Below are 21,146 nucleotides of genomic sequence, written 5' to 3' on the forward strand. Positions count from 1 at the left end.
TATTCTTCACTGCAAAAGTTTCATGAACTGTGCAAAATAAGGTAGATGAGACGTAGTGAAGGTAATAGCAACCGATTTTAAGTTTGAAAGTGAAATAGACTTTACTAGTCCTGGGCAAGCCAATTGTTATCTTTAAAAAATAGAGACTATTCTTGAGTTTGGATTTTAAAATATACCTTATGAATCAGGGTGCACAACTGCAGAATGTGAATTCTTATTGAAAGTTTTCTAAAAGTTAGTTTATGACTGCCTGATGTGATCCAAGTATTAGAGTAGCAATTGAATTTTCTACCTCTGCATTCATTGTCAATGCCAATTACATGTTACAGATGCAATTTCCTAACTCACTACAATCATTGGTGGCTTCGTAATTACATTGCAAGGGCGACATTCCTAGCCTTATTTTTAGAAATGCTAACTGCAGTCTTCTATCCTTTTTTACATTCTATATGGAAACACAGAAGTTATTTTTACATAGTGTATTTTTTCTAATGTTCACAGCTTTTAATGAATGGAGATGCAGACAAAAATAAAATTTAAGGGGCCGGCCCCATGGCGGCCCAGGGTTTCTCCAGTTCGAGTCCTGAGTGTGGACACGGCACCACTCATCAGGTCATGTTGAGGCGGCATCCCACATGCCACAACTAGAAGGACCCACAACTAAAAATACACAACTATGTACTGGGGAGCTTTGGGGAGAAAAAGGAAAAATAAAAATAAATAAATAAAATTTAAGCATTGGTTCTTCAGATATACTGAGGTTCACATTTGTGTTATGTTCTAGGCGAGGTTAAGGTGCAACAGAACGGGCTGTTTGCTGTATGAACTTCAAATATATGAGACTAGACTGAAGTAGAGCTATGGCAATAGCAATTAATTTTGATGTGTAATGTGACCAGACATGTTTAAAATGCAACAGAAGCTGAGTCATCTCTTCCATGAGGCGAGCGAGCACCAGTGTGAAGCAGCTGTGTGGTGTGATCACAAGACGAGGCTCACAGGAAGAGGCTGTTTGCGATATTTCATCTGTTTTTCCATATTTTAAACAAGGATTCCCTCAGTTCCAGATCTATGTATATACATTTTTCTGAAGCATATTATTCACAACTTTCTAATCAGGTGTGGAAACCATTCCAGAAAGATAGAGAGGGTCCCAGACGGATCCAGAGATCTGCTAACCTGTCTTGCTGTTTGCTTGTGAAAGCCTGGCTGATTCTTGGAGCAAACAGGAATCCTTCTGGTAGAGGGACGAGTTACTGCCCCGGTTGCTGAGTCTGTACTGGTGAGACTAGACTGGTTTCAATAACACCGCCTGCGGGAGAAGCATTTTTTTCTTTTAATTTAATATAGTGAGGATCTAGGGGGATTTACCAAGATGAAAGATACAGTGGAGAGAGAAATGGAATGCCAACATCGAAGAGGAAAGGAAAATTAGGGAAAGGGGACATTCCAAGTTTTGAGGGTTTTGTTTTGTTTTGTTCTGGTTCTTTTGAGAAATGATTGTGTAACTTTTGGGGAGGGAATTTTTTATCTTCCTCTTTTTTAGATTTGGAATGCCTCTTTCTGTGAGGTAAGAAGGAGTTACTGTAAATGCATATGTCTATTTCTCTCGTTTTGCTAAGAAAATTGCCATTAAACATGCTGCTGCTGCTCCCTTATTTTGCACCAAGTAAATGTTTAAATATTTTAAAATAAACATGTTTCAGCTGACTGCTGGGTGAGATTCATTACAGCCAGGAGGAACTCAGTGGAACTGTTCAAGGAGATCTGGTTAATATCCCCACGATTTATGCTTGCGGTAGAAATTGCACTAATATTTACACGAAGGGCATGGTTTGGGGGCAATGGCAAAGCTCGATTGAAGTGGGAATTTGCACAGTCAATGCCCACTAATGAAAATAGCTACAGTTCAGTGCTCCTTCCAAAAGCATAATTAGGCCCTCCAAATGACATGTTATTTTCACATTTTTACTCTTAAACTGCAAACTTTTTTTGCCATCAGAGCCTGCATTAAGACAATTCCTTTGCAAAAATAATTAAGCAAGATAATACTGGGCTACTGAATAACTTCTAAAAAGCTATTTTGGCTTTTCTTTTATAAGTTTTGCCAATGGGAAAAAATCATGATTTTCTGGATGGTTATATTTAAAAAAAACGGTGATCTATGAGTTATCGTTATAGTGTCAGAGTAACATCGCAGAACTGCGTTTCTTGGCACCGTAAACACTTGAATGAGTTCCACGTGGGCGAGAGAAGAAACTTCAGACCAAACATTACACTGAAAATACAGTTCTGCTGAAGTCCTTGTGGGTTTCCTTGTTTGAGTGACGAGTGAGCCAGCGGGAAATCTCTGACACTGGGTCTGCCAGGTTTTTGCTTTTTCTTTGTTCTTGCTTTCCAAGTTCAATGGTTCTCTAATTTGTTCAGGAAGCAGAACATCCTGGAAGTCAAGGTGCTCTTTGTGTCGCACGATAAAATATAGATATATTTATTCCAACCCAAAAAAACTGATTTAGTACAAAAACTTATCTATGTATTTATATCTAGATACAGAGATCTATATAGCTATATCAATATTTATGCACTTATTTATTTTTTAAGAATATTCAGTGTTGGTTTGTATATCACACTGCCTTGATCCTATATTTATAAAGAAAACCAGGCTGCTTCCTGGCTTCCAATTAGGGCTATTTTCATCTTTTCCTGTTAGTGTTTGTCTGCTACTTGTTCCCTCACTTTTGTACCCAGCAGATAAGATGTCATAGCTGATGTTTTAAGAAAAATTCATGAGAGAAAAATCTAAGATTTTAAAGATTCTATCCACTTATTTGAGATGTTCCTGAAAAATGGGAAAATTCCAGTATTTGATTTTAGCCCTGGAGAGACTAGTCCAGCTCGTGGTCCAGCAATAATAGATCTGAGCATAGCTGGAGAACCGATCTTCTAATTTTAAGCTGAGAACCCATTACAATATCTAATTGCTGCTTAGAAGATAGAGAGAGGGTATTAATATAGGCCAAGGTTAACTGAAAGGCAGCCATGGACATCTTCCTTTTTTTTTTTTTCTAATCTTTATTGAGCTTTAACTATGTGCCAGGCACTGACTTAAACGCTCTACATATATTAATATTTTTAACCTTCAAAACTCTAAGAAGCAGGTAACATCATTCATTCATTTATTAATGCATTTATACTAAGTGCCAGGCACTAGTCTATGCCCTGGGGGTAGAACATGAAGAGGACAAAGTCCCTGTTCTGCTACAGGATATAATTCTCATCAGGGGTACAATTCTATCTGTGTTTAAATCTCTGCTCCACCCTTACAAGCTCTGTGACCGTGAGCAGATTATGTAATCTCTCTGTGCCTCAGCTTCTATATCTGTGAAGAGCAGATGATAACAGATCCTACCTTAGAAGGGTGATATGAAGTGCCATGATATGATATTAATGAGTTAATGGTTGCAAAGCTCTTAGAATGGTGCCTGGCAGACAGTAAGCATTATGTAAGCGCATGTTCCTCGTTGACATAGGGTGCACCCTTCAGCAAACATGTGACATATACATGTGGAGGTAACAAATGATATGAAGAAAAATAAAAGTGGGTAAAGGAAATAGAGAAAGACTAGAAACAGTTGTGGGGTGTTCATTTTCTGCAGATGAATGGGAGAGCCTCACTGGGACGATGACATTTGAAAAGGTCCGGGACAGAAGTGCGAGAGCAGATCATGTCTCCTTCTAGGGGAGGAGTGATCCAGGTGAGGGGAACAGCGTGTGCAAAGGACAGAGGAGGGAGTGTGCGTGGTGTGTTCAAAGAACAGCAAGAAGCCAACAGGACCAGGAAAGGGAGTGCGGCCGGACACGAAGAGAGAAGGAGCAGGGATTGTGTCAAGAGGAGCCTTGTAGGCTATCACGAAACTTTCTATTTTGATGAGAACTTTACTCTGAATAAAGCTGAAGGTCTCAGAAGAGATCCCCGATAAACTGTACCCTTGTTCCCCACCCAAGTTTTAAATAACTGGCAAAATAAAGCAAGGGATTTTTATGTCTTTCTTTTTCTTTTCCTCTCTAGTGCATCCTAAGCAGCAGAATAGTACTTGGCAAAGAGTAGGTTCTCAAAAAATACTTGATGAATGAATGAAGAAAGAAATTCTGTTTTAAGTAAAGATAGAAACCAACACACCAGCTTTATTTTTGATAGAGGTGCAGTTGTTAGATGCTGCTTTAGGTCAGTTAGCAAAGCGGACTTGCTAACAATACTAAACTCCAAGATTAGGCAGAAAGAACCACTGCGTGTCAAGTGATGGCAGCATCAACGGACAGGGGCCGAGGCACCCTGAGGAGGGCTCACCTGATGGCAGAGCAGAGGAGAGCACCTGCTTTCTGCTGGCTGGCTCACTCCTAAGGGGGTGAGGGGCCACAGCTGGTTTTCCATCCCACACTTATCAATCCAATAAGTCACTCCATCTTCCCGGGAGCAGAGTGTCTAGAAACAGAGAGAAGCCAGGTTGTGCCTTGGAATACACTCTCTCACAGAATCAGGAGAAGGGAAAGAGTATATCCTTCTAATGACTGAGATAGGCACACATTCAGGATCTGCAGCGGGGAAGGAAATTCTCAGATTTTCACTTTTAAAGGATTCCTTCTATTTGCCCCTCAAGATCCACTCTTTAGCCTCCTCGCTGGCTCAGTGCCCCGAGATGAATGGGATTGGGCTATAAGACGAGAGCATCAAAGAGCTTGGGTTGGGTGAGGTCTGGGTATTCCCCTTTCTGGATCTGGTAACCACTTCCTGCGCTCTGAGATACAGCACCATCCCTTTTTGATTTCCCTCAAAGCTGTACTTACCTTTGTAAATTATTCCTTTATTTAAACTGTCTTTAAATTACCCAGTTTGTGTATGCCATCTGTTTCCTGCCCAGATCCTGATACAGAGATATAGCTGCCCTGGCTGTTGTGTGAGGAAAGGATTTGGCGGGGAAGAGGAGGCATGTATAGAAGCCAACTGGTTAGGAGTCGATGGCGATACTCCAGGCGCAAAATGATGGCGCCGCTGGCCACAGTGGTAACAATACTCACACTCATAGTGGGAAATGGTCGGAGTTGGGATTTAATTTGAAGGTAGAGCCCATGGGACTTGCTGATGCATTGGCTATGGGCTCCAAGAGAAAAAAGCAGCAAAAAAACCTCCTCGTTTTACAAATCTGTGGAACAGAATGGTGCTCTTTAGAGGCCTGACAGAGAGTAAATTGACTGGGGTTGTTGCAGAGGTGGGAAGATATCCTCCAAGAATTTGCAAGATTGCTTTAGCAAGTTTTTTCCTCTTGGTAGTGTTCATCTCAAAACTGTAATTCCTAGCGCCAGGCCTGTGGCCTTCTCCAGTTTCTCCAATGATCTCCAGACTGTTGCAAATATTTCCACCCAAGGGAATGAATTTTAACCCACTTAAATTAAAAGAGCAAACTTATATATATACCACCCACCCTTTTTAGGAGAAAGAGGGAAAGGGAATATTTTAAACCAAATTACCAAGGGATGTTACAATTGCAGAACTCTTGGTAACTACTAGCCCACCGAGTAAAACCCTAAGATTCTGAGCATTGACTCTTCTACTGGACCTACTGGCCGTACAAACTTCTGATTACTACTACCCACATATGCTGAGCAAGTATAATCAGTATTAACCTAATAATACATAGATGCGTGCATATGTATATGTGTGTGTGTATGGACGCGTGTGAGATGAAACAAAAACTGAAAAGACATAAACCAAATTGCTAGGATTATAAGTAACTTTCTATTTTCTCTTTATACTTGTCCACATTCAAAGTTTTCTGAAATAGTCAAGTGTTAGTTTTAGAAACAGTTTCTGTTTTGATTTCATCCTTATGCTGGGCCTACCTGACCGTCTATCTAAAATAGGGACACCTGGGGGCCAGCCCCGTGGCTTCACAATTAAGTTCAGTGAGCTCCGCTTTGTGGCTGGGGTTCTGTTCCTGGGTTCCCATACTGAGGCAGTGACCCACATACAAAATGGAGGAAGATTGGCACAGATGTTAGCTCAGGGCCCATCTTCCTCACCAAAAAATAAATAAATAAAATAAAATAGGGACACCTCCACCCCACTCCCCTTTCACACAAACGCGTACACATACGACTTCACTCCTCTTCACAGCATATATCACAGCCTGAAATTCTATTATTTGTTTATGGTTCAATTCCATCAACATGATTTAAGCTTCCTGAAAAAGCAGGGTCTCTGCCTGCCTTGTGCACACTTCCAGTGCCTAGAACAGTGCCTGGTACTCTGGAGGAAGCCCCACAAATGTTTGTTGATTCATACACGCACACAGACACACACTTTTATTTTAAAGACATTTGGCAACACAGATTGTCCCGGTCATTCTAAAAAATCGACACCACTTGTAGGAGTATAAATTGATACAAATTTGCTAAGGAGAAATTTTACCATATATTAAAAAGAAAAAGAAAAACTTAAGAAAAGTCATGACCCTTGATTCAGCAACTCTACTTATAGGGGCTTAAGAAGAGATTCAGACAAATGGTTACTTACAAAAGTATCTTTGTAGCACTCGTATAATAGTGAGAAAAATAAGGAGGCTTGGTTAAATATATTATGAAAAAGCCTTAGGATAATAGATCATTATAGCAATTAAATTGCTGTAGAAAGAGGTGTACATCTATTATTAAATTGTAAAAGTAGGTAATAAAGTAGCATGTTCAGCATAATTCCTTATACATGGAAAATCTTTGGAATTCCAGAATATTAATCATGGTTATTTCTGGGTTGCGAGATTGTAGATGTCTCAGTTTTCTTGTGCTTATCTACACATTTTAAAATGTCTACAATAAACCCATGAAACAGGGTGCTTTATTTTATTTTCCAATAGTGATAAAAATTATTATAAGCAATCCAAAATGGATTTCCTAAGGACTCGCAACTACAGCACGTCTTAAAGTGCCTTAAAGTCGAAAAAGTAAAATTTGCAAGTGAATTAGAATCACAAAATGGTCTGAATATTTTCTCTAATTCTGTTACCCAACATTTATCTCAAGCAGAGCAACATTTCTCTCTGGGATCCAAAAGAGATCTGTAGAATCACCACCGTTGGCCGACAGAAATTATTACTACAAATAATAATTCAGTTGACAATAAAAACCCTGGGAGGTATATATAAAGCCACAATGCACCGCCGTCCTCGAGTGGAATCTACAGATGTCGGAGGCATGTGAAAAGGTCCTCTTTCAAAGTCAAATCAGATCAATGGTATTAATACCACTACAGTACAGGACCCACTGAACTAAACTCTGAGGAAACACAAAACTTGTGGCCACTGTCCTTGCTCCCCAGTGACTCTACAGAAGCAACAGAGCAAATTTGGGTCAGGAGAGCTGTTTGGAGCCAGTAGGAAGGATGGTCTTAGAGGTGAGGAGTGGGGTTGCAGGTGGTACGGGTTACTCCCTTCGTCAGAGCCTGGGGTTGCAAAAACGTCATCTGACAGCTGAATCAGCCCTGCAGGCATTTAAGCACTTAGAGTGCTTAAAAATAAAAGTTTGAAATCTTATTTAGTTGTTTCCAGACATAGCACTTAGCAGCTAGTCTAATTCACAAAGTTAACTTATGGGCTCCTGCAGGTACAGTTTTTGATCCTTGCATCTGAGCGATTTCTGGACCTGACTTGAAATTAGCCAGCATTTGTCAAACTGAAAATACAGAGAACACTGCTTTTTAATGACCAACATGAAAGTGTCCTGCTGCTTGATTTTAATAATGGGAACTTCTGCAATTCTCAGGAAATAGCTACTAGATAGGATTTCCTCCCAGGCCGCTTTCTTAAAGCTTTGTCCTGCTGCTGTTTATCTGCCAGGGATTAAAAAAAAAACAAACAGCAGCAAGCCAGTCTTAAGGAAAAACAACAAACAAAACAAAGTTAGAGTCTATTGCACTGGGAAAATAGGTGTAGATGAGCTTCTGCAGGACCTCGATTGCCAGGATATCGAATTTTGACTTTATCCTGAAGATCATCAGGAGTCCTTGACAGGAGATAGAGTAGAAATTTAAAAGCAGCCTCTAAATTTCAGAAACGGAACCCATTGATAAGAGTCCATTTTAAAGAGGAATCTTCAGGTTTGGGGCATGAGGTCATGCCTGTCACACAATTTCTACCACTCTCCAGAGTAATCATGGGTGATTTGGCACCTCCGGCTAACAGGTGTGTCATATCAGAGACTGCCACAGACACCCGGGGCAATGAGATTCGTCACTTAAAGAAGGAGGCTGCGGGAGAGCGCCCCATCCACCGCTGCTGAGTCATCCCACTCTGTTAGCTATTTAAACAAGCCTCCAGCAGACACACAATCAACACTGCACTCCGACAATGTCCAGACCTCCAGAAATCATGGGTCCAGCTTGGATTGCCCAAGACAAGTACAATCTTCAAAACAGTATCTCTCCTCTTTTCCCCATATTGTCACACTAGGGGTTCTGACCTCTGGCTCTTTTACTAGAAATGAGACTATCCAGCCAGTCCTCCTATGGGACCTTGGCCCCAGAGGTCACCAATTCCTGTTTCAAGTTTTCCCACGGTCTTTCTGACTTGACTCTTGTATTTCTTTCATGCCAGCAAACAGTGGTGGAGCACCTGTTGTGGGTTCGGCACTGAGCTACAGGTAAGAGTTGGTTAAAGGATAAACAAGACACATTCCTTGCCTTTGGCGGCTCACAGTCCAGTGGAAGAGACAGTCACGTAACCAGGCAACCACAATATACGAAGTGATGGTTCTAAGACAGGTAAGTACAAGATGATGTTCTGGACCTTAATTTTTTTGGGGGGCGGGGTACCACTACCCTTCTCAAAAAGCCATCATGCTCTGTGTATGACCATCTAGGAAGAATTGAAGGGACGTAGGAGGCATCAAAGCGATATGGGAGGATGGATGTTTTAGAAGGGCTTTTCGAATCTAACAGTGTGTTCACCGTTCCATCTGTCTGCCAGCCGTCACCTTGTTTGACTTGTGCCCTCACGGCCGCTCTGTCTGGCTGTGAGGGCCGTTGGTGGTTCTCTTCGCTGCCCATCCTGTAGGTGCTCTCTTAGTGTGTCAGATGAGGACTCCTTTCATATTTGGCTGTCATCTATCAGCCACAACTGCCCTGTCCAGAAGAGCTGGCTTGGGCTTTAAAGGCTGCTTCCTGGCTGGGCTTCTCCACCACTCCACTAAGGATGCCATTTGGTCTGACGTGCTGCAGGTGCTGCTGATGAAAGTGCTACAGGAGTTGGTCTGACGTCTTTGGGAAGGACAAGACAGCATGCCCACGGAGTTACCATGTCCCAGTGCTGTTCTTTCCTCCTGATGGAAAGGTATTGTAAATACAGAGAAGGGTACTAGCTTATTTTAAAAATTAAATATGAGCTAGGAGCTGTCTTAGGCACCATATAAAAGCTTTATTTAGTTCTCACATTATCCTTAGGTTAGAATCCCGTTTTTATAGTCTGAGTAAATTATGGCTCCAAGAGGTTGGGAGACTTATCCAAAGACAGACAGCTCTATAATTTTTCCTCAAGCTTGAATCTGAACACAGGTCTACGTGAATTTGAATTTTGTGTTCTTTAAATATTGCAATAGCGCAGAGAAGGCACTGTGGAATATTAACTTGGCAATAAGAGTTCTGATTTCAGTCTGATTATGAGTCTTCCAAGAGTGATATAAACACAGGACATACAGCACGAGTTTCTGAAGCTTTGTTCTGAAACATGAAACCAACAGGAACAAATTGGAGTAGAAGGAAGCAACAAACACATAGTAAAATCTGATTCATCCGATGAAAATAGGGATAAATATGTTCACATTCCCAGAACTTTTAATATTGAAAAATAAAAGACACGCTGGGAAAAAGATGAGGGGAAAATATGCCTGTTTTTATGACTTGTTGATATCTGTGGGGTTTTTCCTTAAGCCTGAAACAATTTACAGCATTGCCAGCAGCATTCAGTACATTCAGAACAGGATCATTTCACCCACAGCTGAACGAGGGCCACGCTTGGGACAGCACCGAGAACAGCTTTCCAGCAGACATGCCGGGGAGTAAGCCAGGGTCAGTGAGTGAAACGGAGAGCAGGGCCATTTAAAGCAACACGGTTTATGTAACCGTGATCTAATTGCTTCCACTGGAAATGGGTCAGATTCTAGTCAAGAGAACCAAGGGCCTTAATGACCCCAGTGAAATTAGACTATGGCTTTACTTTCAACCTCCTCGGAGAACACGGCCCTCTGATGAAACGTTGCTTTGATTCATTTCAATCTGCCATGTTTCCCACTCCCTTCTTGCTTTGTCATTGTTGATTTGCTATTTTTCCTTTCTTTTTTGGTTAAACACATTAAAGTAAACAGGATATATCATATGACAGACTACGATAAATTTACTATTGGGAATAGGGGACAAGTATGGGATAAAGACATAGGTCTTTTTCGCCTCTCGCAGCTGTGATTCAGTTGTGACTCAAAAGGAAGTGTGCCACCTACTGAATCATGGAAACCACTTCCTGTAGCTCTTTGGTTTATTCTGGAGGGGCATCAGGCCAAGTACTGCCCTGCCCTGACCCTGACTGGCTCTTCCGAGCCAAGGCGTTCACAGCTTGAGGTGGTTTGGCTTCGGACTCTGAGAGCATTACGTATTAAATTACAAGTGTTTCGTTTCCTAGCAAGGAGTCTTTAGCAACATGAAAACGAACATGTGTTATTTGCAAACCGAGTGTATCATTACTCAACCTGAATATCTTTACTTTTTCATAGGGTATGTATTCCGGATGACCACTCTCAAGATCTGAATGTACACTGGTTCTGTTTTTCCTGAGGGCAACGTGGGCAGTCTGTAGGGTGGCATTAACCAGATGAGGCTTCAAGAGCACCCTTTCATCAGGGACGCAACAGTAGAGTTGTATTCATTCATTCGACATATTTTTGGAGCATGTGCTTATTGCCATGTACTGTGCTGGGTAGGTGCGGAGCATCCAGTGACAAGACTATACGGCTCCTTACTCCACGGGGCTGCTGTTCTCCACTGTACGGAAATTCCGCTCTCCCCTCTCAAGGCACAGGTTGTGCTTTGTACACCATTAAAAGGAACATCAACTAAAGGAAAACTGTTGTTTCCTCTCTACCCACAGAACACTTCTGACACCAGATGTGTGGGGGTTTCTACACCAAGCAATTCTCCAGTTCTCAGTGAACACTGACTGCGTATTCTACAGTTTCACTCCATTCCAAACCCAACTGCCCAGGGTTAGCACAGACCCCTCAGGTTAAGGGCTCAGTCTCACAGGATTTCCCCAGACTTCAGATGCTAATTATAAGACCCCAATTGTCACCTATAATTCTGACCAACTGGCTATAAATTGAGCTTTCCCATGACCCCCTCCTCAGGTTTGATAATTTGCTAGAAAGGCACACAGCACTCAGAAAAACACTTTACTTACATTTACTGGTTTATTGTAAAGGATACAACTCAAGAACAGCCAGATGGAAGTGACACATAGGGCAAGGTTTGGGGGTGGGGGCAGGGATTGGAGCCTCCCTCCCAGCACCTCAGTACGTTCGCTGCTCTGGAAGCTCTCCAGGCTCCATAGTTCAGGGGTTTTATGGAGACTCCGCTATGCAGGCATGATTGACTAAACCACTGACCTATAGTGATTAAGCCCATCTCCTGCCCCTCTCCCCTCCCTGGAGGTCAGGGGTGAGTCTGGAAGCTCCAACACTCTAATTACATGCTTGGATCCTCTGGCAACCAGCGTCCGTCCTCCAAGAGTTGCCTCATTAGCATAAACTCTAGTATGGTTAAAAGGGGCTTATTATGAATAACAAGAGATGCTCCTGTCACCCCTTTGTTCAAGAAATTCCAAGGGTTTTAGGAGCTCTGTGCCAAGAACCAAGGAGGAAGACCAAAATATATATTTCTTATTATATCACAACCATGCAGTCTCAGCATCCAGCGCTGGGCCTTGCAAAAAGCAGCCCCTCCATACCTTTGTGAGTAGACACAGGAAAGCAGAATGAAGGAAAGAGGGGTCAGCAACAAAAAAACAAACAACCCGGTTCAACAGTGGGCAGAGCATCTGAACAGACATCTTCCCAAAGAAGACATACAGATGGCCAACAGGCACCTGAAAAGATGTTCAGCATCACTAATTATTAGGGAAATGTAAATTAAATAAAAAATGAGATCTCACCTTGTGCATGTTGGAATGGCTACTATAAAAAGACAAGAAATAAAAAGTGTTGGAGAGGATGTGAAGAAAAGGGAACTCTCAAACACTGCTGGTGGGAATTCAAACTGGTGTAGCCACTATGGAAAACAATATGGAGATTTCTCAAAAAATTAAAAACAGAAATACCATATGATCCAGCTACTCCACTACAGCGTATTTACCCCAAAAACACAAAACGCTAATTCAAAAAGATATATGTACCCCTACCTTCACAGCATTATTCACAATAGCCAAGACTTAGAAACAACCTCAGTGCCCATAAATGGATGAATGGATAAAGAACAGATAAAGGAACGTGTACATATATATACATATATGTGTGTATATATGAACATACACACACACACACACAATGGAATACTACTCAGCCATAAAAAGATGAAATCTTGCCATCTGTGACAACATGGATGGACCTTGAATGTATTATACTAAGTGAAATAAGTCAGACAGAGAAAGAAAAATACTGTATAATTTCACTCATATGTGGAAGATAAAACAACAACAACAACAACAAACACATAGACACAGAGAATAGATTGGTAGTTACCAGAGGGAAGGGGCTGAGGGGAGGGTGAAAGGAGTAATGTGATGGATGGCAACAGGCTTTTGGTGGTGAACACAATGTAGTCTATACAGAAGTCAAAATATAAAGACATACACTTGAAATTTATATAAAGTTATAAACCAATGTTAATGCAATAAAAAAATAATTAAATAAAACTAAATAAGAAAGAAGGAAAGAAGGGAAAGAAATCACCTGAGGGTTATTTTTTGTTGTACTTGCAAGTGAAGATAAAAGCATCCAGTTATTTATTTTCTTCTGTAACGAAAATTCCAAATAGACCAACAGTTTCTGCTCTTAAGTAGGGCAGGAGATTCCACAGTGCTGCAGACACATGTGGGCTCTTAACCTGGACAGTTCTTAAACCAAGGAGGCCCATTCCGAGAGGAGTTCCACACCAGAAGTCCTGAGAATCCCCTCTAAGAGTAAAAGGCTGTTTGCTCTCATCCTTATAATGGGTGAGAATCCCTAACGGTAGAGAATCTATTATTCCTCTCTTGATCCATGCCCAGCAAATGTGACAAAGAAGGGCTGCAATCTGTGTAACATTGAGCAAGTAATTTCCCCACCTCACAGAAGAGTTGTGAGAGTTCAGTGAAACAATGTCTAGAATGGTGATCCACATACAGCAGGCTCCTTGTAAATAGAAGCCATCACTACTACAACTCGTTTTATTGTCATTACCATTACTACTTCTACTGCTATTACTTAGGTTGCACCTGATAAGGTCAGCAGTTTTTCCAGAGTATGACCAATGGCCTATGTTTAATGATGGAAGTCGATGGCTCAGTGTGTCTCAGCCTTTCTAAACCCATGCTCCTCTTTTTTTTGAGGAAGTTTAGCCCTAAGCTAACATCTGCCACCATTCCTCCTCTTTTTGCTGAGGAGGATTGGCTCTGAGCTAACATCTGTGCCCATCTTCCTCTATTTTATATGTGGGATGCCTGCCACAGTATGGCTTGACAAGTGGTGTGTAGGTCCGCACTCGGGATCCGAACTGGTGAACCCCGGGTCACCAAAGTGGAACATGCGAACTTAACCACTGTGTCACTAGGCTGGTCCCCGTGCTCTTCTTTTGACAATCATAAAAATCTTAACTTGACCTCCAGTTGAAAATCCCTGCCAAGAAGATATTGTCTAGGTTTCTTACAATGTTTGATTTATGAGAGCAGTATTATTTCCCGAACTTCAGCACCCCAGGTTTGGTTCTCTGGTGTGGACCTATGCCACTCTGTTAGAGGCCATGCTGTGCTAGCGGCTCACATACTAAAAAATACAGGAAGATTGGCATGGATGTTAACTCTGGGCAAATCTTCCTCAGCAAAAAAAATGAAAAAAATTTTAAGAGTTAATTTGAGCAAAAATTGATTCTCACTGGGCAGTGCCAAACTGGAAGTAATCAAGAGCACTCCACTGATAGGAGCTAGAGGAGAGACTTTTTTTTTTTTTAAAGATTTTATTTTTTCCTTTTTCTCCCCAAAGCCCCCCGGTACATAGTTGTGTATTCTTCGTTGTGGGTTCCTCTAGTTGTGGGTTCCTCTAGTTGTGGCATGTGGGACGCTGCCTCAGCGTGGTCTGACGAGCAGTGCCATGTCCGCGCCCAGGATTCGAACCGACGAAACACTGGGTCGCCTGCAGCAGAGCGCGCGAACTTAACCACTCGGCCACGGGGCCAGCCCCTAGAGGAGAGACTTTTATAGAGAAGAGGCGGAAGCAAAGCAAGGGAATTATTTGACTGACTATACCTTAGGTGGTTACATTATTTGGGAAAGTCTAGTTGGTTTGGTTGTCCTTAGGCCTCAACTTCTTTACCTTGAGGCATTTACAGGCTTAGGTATTGGTTTGCTCACATAGACTGCTAAGGTATTAGAGCCACCTCAGCCTAATGGCCTCCTGTTTAATTTAATACTGGTTTGTTTTGCCCCTGCTGTAAGGCTATTCTCTACACATCTGACATGAAAGAAGAGGAAGGAGGAAAAAAAGAAGAAGAAAAAGAAAAGGAGGCACCAGCCCCATGGCCAAGTGGTTAAGTTTGCACACTCTGCTTCGATGGCCCAGGGTTTTACTGGTTTGGATCCTAGGCACGGACATGGCACCGCTCATCAAGCCATGCTGAGGCAGCATCCCACATAGCACAACCAGAGGCACTCACAACTAGAATATACCACTATGTACTGGGGGGTTTGGGGGAGAAGAAGAAAAAAAAACAGATTGGCAACAGATGTTAGCTCAGGGCCAATCTTTAAAAAAAATTTTTTTAAATAAAAAAAAAGAAAAGGAGAAGTAGGAAGAGAAACAAAGGGGGAAAAAAATCTCCATCAAAAATATTGAAGAGGGGCCAGCCCAGTGGCACAGCGGTTAAGTCCACATGCTCTGCTTCGGTGGCCTGGGGTTCACTTGTTCGGATCCCGGGTGTGGACATATGCATCGCTTATCAAGCCATGCTGTGGCAGGCATCCTACACATAAAATAGAGGAAGATGTTAGCTCAGGGCCAATCTTCCTCAGCAAAAAGAGGAGGATTGGCGGCAGATGTTAGCTCAGGGCTAATCTTACTCAAAAAAAAAAAAAAATATGTATACACACATAGAAGAGATGGAGGTTTTACTGAAGTTTCCTTAAGTACTACTGAGGCATTTATAACCTACCTCACACCACAAGAACTAATATCTTCTTTAAACCTTTCCCAGTTTCCCTCAGAGTTCCCCTTTGTATAGAAATCCCCAAATCTCCCTTCACATAGGTTCTTCCTTACTTAGAGGACACTTTTCTTCCCCTGTTTACTCCAGATTATCCCAGAGTCTGCTCCTCTGTTTTAAAGAGCAATTTAACCTCCTCTCAGCTCCCCGAGTTCTCCTCACCTCTCACAAGATTCGGCTCAACAAAGGACAGGAAGTTAGACCCTAACTGAAGGTTTCAGGAGTGAGGCCTTATAATAGCTGCTTAGTCAAGAATGGTGACAGCAATGACAGCAAGCAAATAAATTAGTTCACAAAAGAGTCTCAGAAGCCCCACAATATTTTAAACCCTTATCTCCTTGTACAGTGTGTTACTGTTTCTGTTTTGTTCCCTGATATACCCCAACTGCCTATAAGAGTACCTGGCAAGAATATTTATTGAATAAATAAATTAGTGTGAGAGTTAACGTTTCAAGCAAAACAAAATACCATTAGATTATCTTTTCTACTTTTTCTCTTAAATATTCTGTGTGAAACAGTCTCACAAACACACATAGGAAAGGATATAATTTTCTGTCATTAATTTCTTATTATGTCACTTTAGGTCAAATGTCACAGAAAATTATACTGAACTCTTGACCAATCTATCTATTTTTTCCATTGGAATATTGGTCCAACTAAGAAATAACATCAAGGAAAAATTTTTTGGCAGAAAAATGTCCCCTCCAAATTCTTGTATGTTTTGTTTTGATTTTTCCTTAGTGACTGGAGGTCAGTTTCAATCCAGTGAGGCACAGATTCCAAATTTTCAATCTGGTTTTCTTGAGTACTGACTGTGTGCCAAGAATGAAGCAGTGACACAGCCTCACTACCAAGACACACACACACACACAGAGTCATACCAGGGCATGTTCTGGTGACTTACAAGCTTCTGCCCCCTAACATTTAGTCCCCAAATCATACTTTTTAATTTCAAGTGGATCTACTCCCTCCCTCCCTAGCCAGTTCTCATGAAATGCTTTGTCTAATACACTGGTCAGTGTATTCCAGACCCTAAAAGATACCATAACGGAATCATCTATTCACTGAAGATACTAACTGTCCTCCACTTATCCTTTCTTGTTTCCTTTTAAAACTTAGATTTTAATATGTTTGGGAGTGGATCAATGACTATTAATGTAAATGTTGAAGAAACGATAATTTTGGTTTAGTCCAGTAAAAAAAGTAACTAAATATGTTTTGGCAGCCTCCAAAGAATCACAGGTTTAACGTAGTGGAGGGACAGTGCCCTAAAAGAAAAGGTGACATGCCGGACAGCCAAGAGAACAGACGTCCACTAGAAGTAACACGAGCACTGGGTTTGGATGAGGCCCAGCCCGGCTCTGAGACTGGGGGCAACTCGCTGAATCTGAGCCTTAGCTTCTTCACCGAGGACTAGAGCTATCAATACCTGTATTTGGGACTCTTCTTGCTTAAGGTTAATCGTATCTGTTGTCATGATTCTATAAATCTCAGAATAATCTTTTCCTGTCACAGCCAAGTTCTCTATCAATGACAGAGATATTCACCTGGTTATTTTGGCCACTCTAATCCTGCTGGTGAGAACACCTTCAAGGGAGCTTTCCATCGGGAGCCGACAGTGGCATTTAAAGTCACTTGTGCTCTTGGTAGAGAGGGCAAATTTGAAAGGAGACCAGAATTTAACCACCAATAACATTTTTTTTTGTTTGGACCTAGTAGCTTCCCTGATAATGATATTTAGCTCATATTTTTTATGTCCCTATTAAATGCCAAGCCCTTTTTATGCATTACCTCATTTAATTCTTATAGGAATCCTCTGTAATAGAATATCAGAGTGTTAGACTATAAGTTACAGGAAAGAAAAACAACCAACCTCCAACTCACTGAAACAATAAGGGCATTTGTTGGCTCATATAACTGGCAGTCTAGACAGAGGACAGCTTCAGGGTTGATGGGTCCAGTGGCTCCACACTGTCACAGGTCCCCAGGTTCTGTCTCTGTCCTGACATCCAGAGTTAGATTCCTCCTAAAACCAATTTCCCTCTGTAGGATGCCATCCACAGGAAACCTCCTTCCTTATTTCTGTCTAGCAAAGGAGAGAGAGTGCTCCCATGAACAATAAAAAAGTGAAAAAAAATTGCCTTCTCCTCCTTATGATGGGCCTACCTTTAGTCAGCTGCTTATTTCTGAAACAGTAGCTACTGAGGGTAGAGGTAGGGGGAAAAAGAATGCTATTGCATTATTAACTAAGGCTCATCTTCCTGAATCCAGAGGATTAAGATTATCTTGATTTGGGGCCGGCCCCGTGGCCGAGTGGTTAAGTTCGGGAACTCCGTTTTGGCAGCCCAGGGTTTCGCTGGTTCGGATCCTGGGTGCAGACATGGCACCACTCATTAGGTCATGTTGAGGCGGCGTCCCACATGCCACAACTAGAAGGACTTACAACTAAGACATGCAGCTGTGTACTGGGGGAATTTGAGGAGAAAAAGCAGGGGGAAAAAAAACCCAAAACAAAGATTGGCAACTGTTGTTAGCTCAGGTACCAATCTTTGAAAAAAGAAAAAATTATCTTGATTGATTTGGACGAATCAGAATTTACTCCTGGAGCTGGGCCATTCTCTGATCCACATCGTCTACTATACAGCGGAAGAGGAATCAAATTTGGGGGAACCAACTACAATGTGAACGACAGCAAATACTGTTAATCCCCAATTTACAGAAGAGAAGATTGAAGCATAGGGGAGAGAAGTTAAGTAATTTGCCCAACATCATAATTGAACCTGGGCAGTCCATCTCCATTCTAACAATTCGATTATCTCCTGTCTGCATTTCTTGAAAGTTTATGACGTATAAGGGGAACTCCAAGATAAGGGGAAGGTGTGTAAAGGAAAGACCACAGCAGTAGGCAACAAGAGATCGAGGTTCCAATCGGGCCTCTCCCATTTACTAGCTGTGTGACTTGGAAATGAGAGTAATAAAACCCACTTACTGGAGTAATAGCTCAAACATTCAAATAAAAATGATGCAGAAGAGAAGCATCACTTGGGAGATTGTTTGAAATTCGAATTCTCCACCCCACCCAGACTCTCTTAATCAGAAACTGTGGGGGTGGGACCCAGCGACACGTATTTTAAGGAGCCCTGCAGGTGATTCTGAGGCATGCTGAAATTTGAGAAGCACTAGTGTAACACATTGCCTGGTGCATAAGCTTTTATTTGTTGTTATTGTGCTAAAGACAATGAGCATATTGACTTCTATCTCCAAGAGGTCACAACCTAGAGAAAGACAAAAGTTCTTTAATACAGGACCATGCTGATTTATAAATGTTCTGATAGTGATTCAGTGTGCTTAGAAAGCTTATAAGGGGTTGAATTTATTTCTCATAAGATGAATTTCAGAAGCCTTTATAGATTACATAAGAAGTGGAAAGGGAGAAAATAGCTATGAACTGTAAAGCAGCAGATAACTACTAAACTTCCAGTGGTTGCTGCAACATTGTACCTAGAAATATATCAATTAAAATTTATCAGTTCAGGGGCCAGCCCTGTGGCATAGTGGTTAAATTTGTCACACTCCACTTCAGTGGCCCAGGTTCATGGGTTTGGATCCCGAGCGCAGACCTACACCACTCATCAGCCATGCTGTGGTGGTGATCCACATATAAAGCAGAGGAAGATTTGCAGCAGATCTTAGCTCAGAGCTAATCTTCCTTAACAACAACGACAACAACAACGAAATATATATATATCAATACAAACTAATAGATTAAAGACCTCATATTGTACAGAAATAAAAATCCATCAGAAGATGAAGATTTTAGTCTGGGTGTTACACTTACCAGCTGGTTCTCACAGTCCTATTTCATAAAAATGGAAAGAAGTTGGTCTGGCTCCCTGCTTCTTAACCAGGAGAAAGTAGGGTGGGGCCAGGGCAGGTGTAGTCCACAAGATTCTGCAGGAGAGTTGTGGGCACACCCTGGTTAAGAAGCACTGGATTAAAAATGGTCTCTAATCTGTGACTGTAGATTAAAGAATTATCAAATGTAAAATACATTAATACACTATGAAAGCATGTAAATGTTAAAAATCTATAAGCAAATCTCTGTTTTGTTTTGTTTTTTGCTTAACATCTCTGAAAGTGCTCCAATACCTGAACACACAATTAACCAAAGGGAAACATCTGCAGTCTGCAGTAACTAAAATGTCACCTTCCTTGTGTGGATCACAAAGTCCTTGGCAATCACTTCCATACCAGATTAGTGAGTGTCGTTGTTTTCATTTTCCAGATGGATAAACAGAGGATAAAGGCCTTGTTCAGGGTCACACATTTCAGTCACCAAATGAGACACAATGGATGCCAGTCTTCTCGCTCCTTCAACAATAAAGACCTTTGAAGCTCTTGCAGTCAACAAGAACTTTTGGAAAGATTACTCTGGCTGAAAAGAGGTATATATGGATGACACCCTCAAGGAGGAGGAAATCAACTTAAAGCTGATGTCTCCACCCACAGTGATTCTCAGCAGCAGAGAGAGAAGAAAAGTAAAGTTTTAGCAAAGATGAGTCTGCAAGAAAATAAATTAAATATAGCTAATCATCAGATGCTCTTTTTACGCAGTAAAACAAGGGCAAAATTACTCAAAGTGGTAACTCTTATCTCTTGATTAATTGACTGAGTAATTCATTCATTCAATAAGTACTCATTGATTACCTTTTATGTGCCAAGTACTCATCTCTGTACTGGAAATGTAAAATGACCAAATCAGATAATAATAACAATAATAGCTAATATAGCAGTTACTAATAATATATTAGTAAATAACAATAGTTTGTTGAAAAAAACGTCAAAACTGAGGGTGAACCAGCATTCTCTTTGGAGCTGCATTTATTGAGTATAAGACAGCTAATCTGCTGTGAAATTCTCCAGCTTCGGGGCTCTCTATCAGAAGCAGCTATTGTTGGGCCTGCCCCTTATTGATGATTCATCTACAGTGAGAATGGCCTGATGCTCACTGTCTTTGGGAAGGAGACCAACCGGAACTCACAGCATTGTGGCTTTTTCACTGATTTTTAAATTACCAAAACTAACTTTCTAACTTCACTTCTTTGTTTCTTACTTCCTCAAATACTGGAAGGGATATGTAAAATAAAGCAAATGCCATCTTAATATTGTTTTAACACAAAACAACATTGTTCTTTCAACTGTGCCTGAGATGGAATAAAATACAAGCATATTTGAGATTAACTTTCAATGGTAAATTCATTCCACATATGATTTTTAAGAGTAAATGCTTTGGGGGCTTACAAAAACATCTCTTCATCTTTTTAAATGTCAATTTACTCACACTGATGATGCTCTCAGATGTTAGGAAATCCCTTGAGACAGAAAGTGGGAGGGGAGTGTGTGGGGGTGGGGTGCGGGGAGAGTGATGCAATGTGTCTGTCATGTGATTTCACAATTTGTTTTTCAGTCAGCTTGGACTTCCAAAAAGGAAGACTCTCATATGTCAACAAGCTCATGAACTTAAGCTTAAAATACTGGAAGCAAAACCATGGAGTTTCAAATATATGACCTATATGTATTCCTATTCTTTGATGGGATGCTGGCT

The 21,146-nt window shown here is 41.3% G+C and overlaps 2 long non-coding RNA genes across 3 annotated transcripts; one reads left to right on the forward strand and one right to left on the reverse strand.

Annotated features, from left to right (window-relative positions):
- Window positions 1-1,015: 1,015 nt before the first annotated feature.
- On the reverse strand, window positions 1,016-19,516 carry LOC139046304 (uncharacterized). The gene is made up of 3 exons (XR_011506146.1): window positions 19,380-19,516; window positions 4,349-4,483; window positions 1,016-1,312 (listed from the first exon to the last, which is right to left on the reverse strand). It is a non-coding gene; the product is annotated as an uncharacterized lncRNA (long non-coding RNA).
- On the forward strand, window positions 8,279-12,291 carry LOC123289794 (uncharacterized). 2 transcript variants are annotated; one of them, XR_006533967.2, is made up of 4 exons: window positions 8,279-8,446; window positions 8,643-8,809; window positions 9,266-9,377; window positions 10,810-12,282. It is a non-coding gene; the product is annotated as an uncharacterized lncRNA (long non-coding RNA). The 2 variants fall into 2 exon arrangements; XR_011505943.1 differs by having other exon boundaries at window positions 8,288-8,809; window positions 10,810-12,291.
- Window positions 19,517-21,146: the final 1,630 nt, after the last annotated feature.

Source organism: Equus asinus, chromosome 9 (genome assembly GCF_041296235.1).
Source record: "Equus asinus isolate D_3611 breed Donkey chromosome 9, EquAss-T2T_v2, whole genome shotgun sequence".
NCBI classification, from domain to species: domain Eukaryota; kingdom Metazoa; phylum Chordata; class Mammalia; order Perissodactyla; family Equidae; genus Equus; species Equus asinus.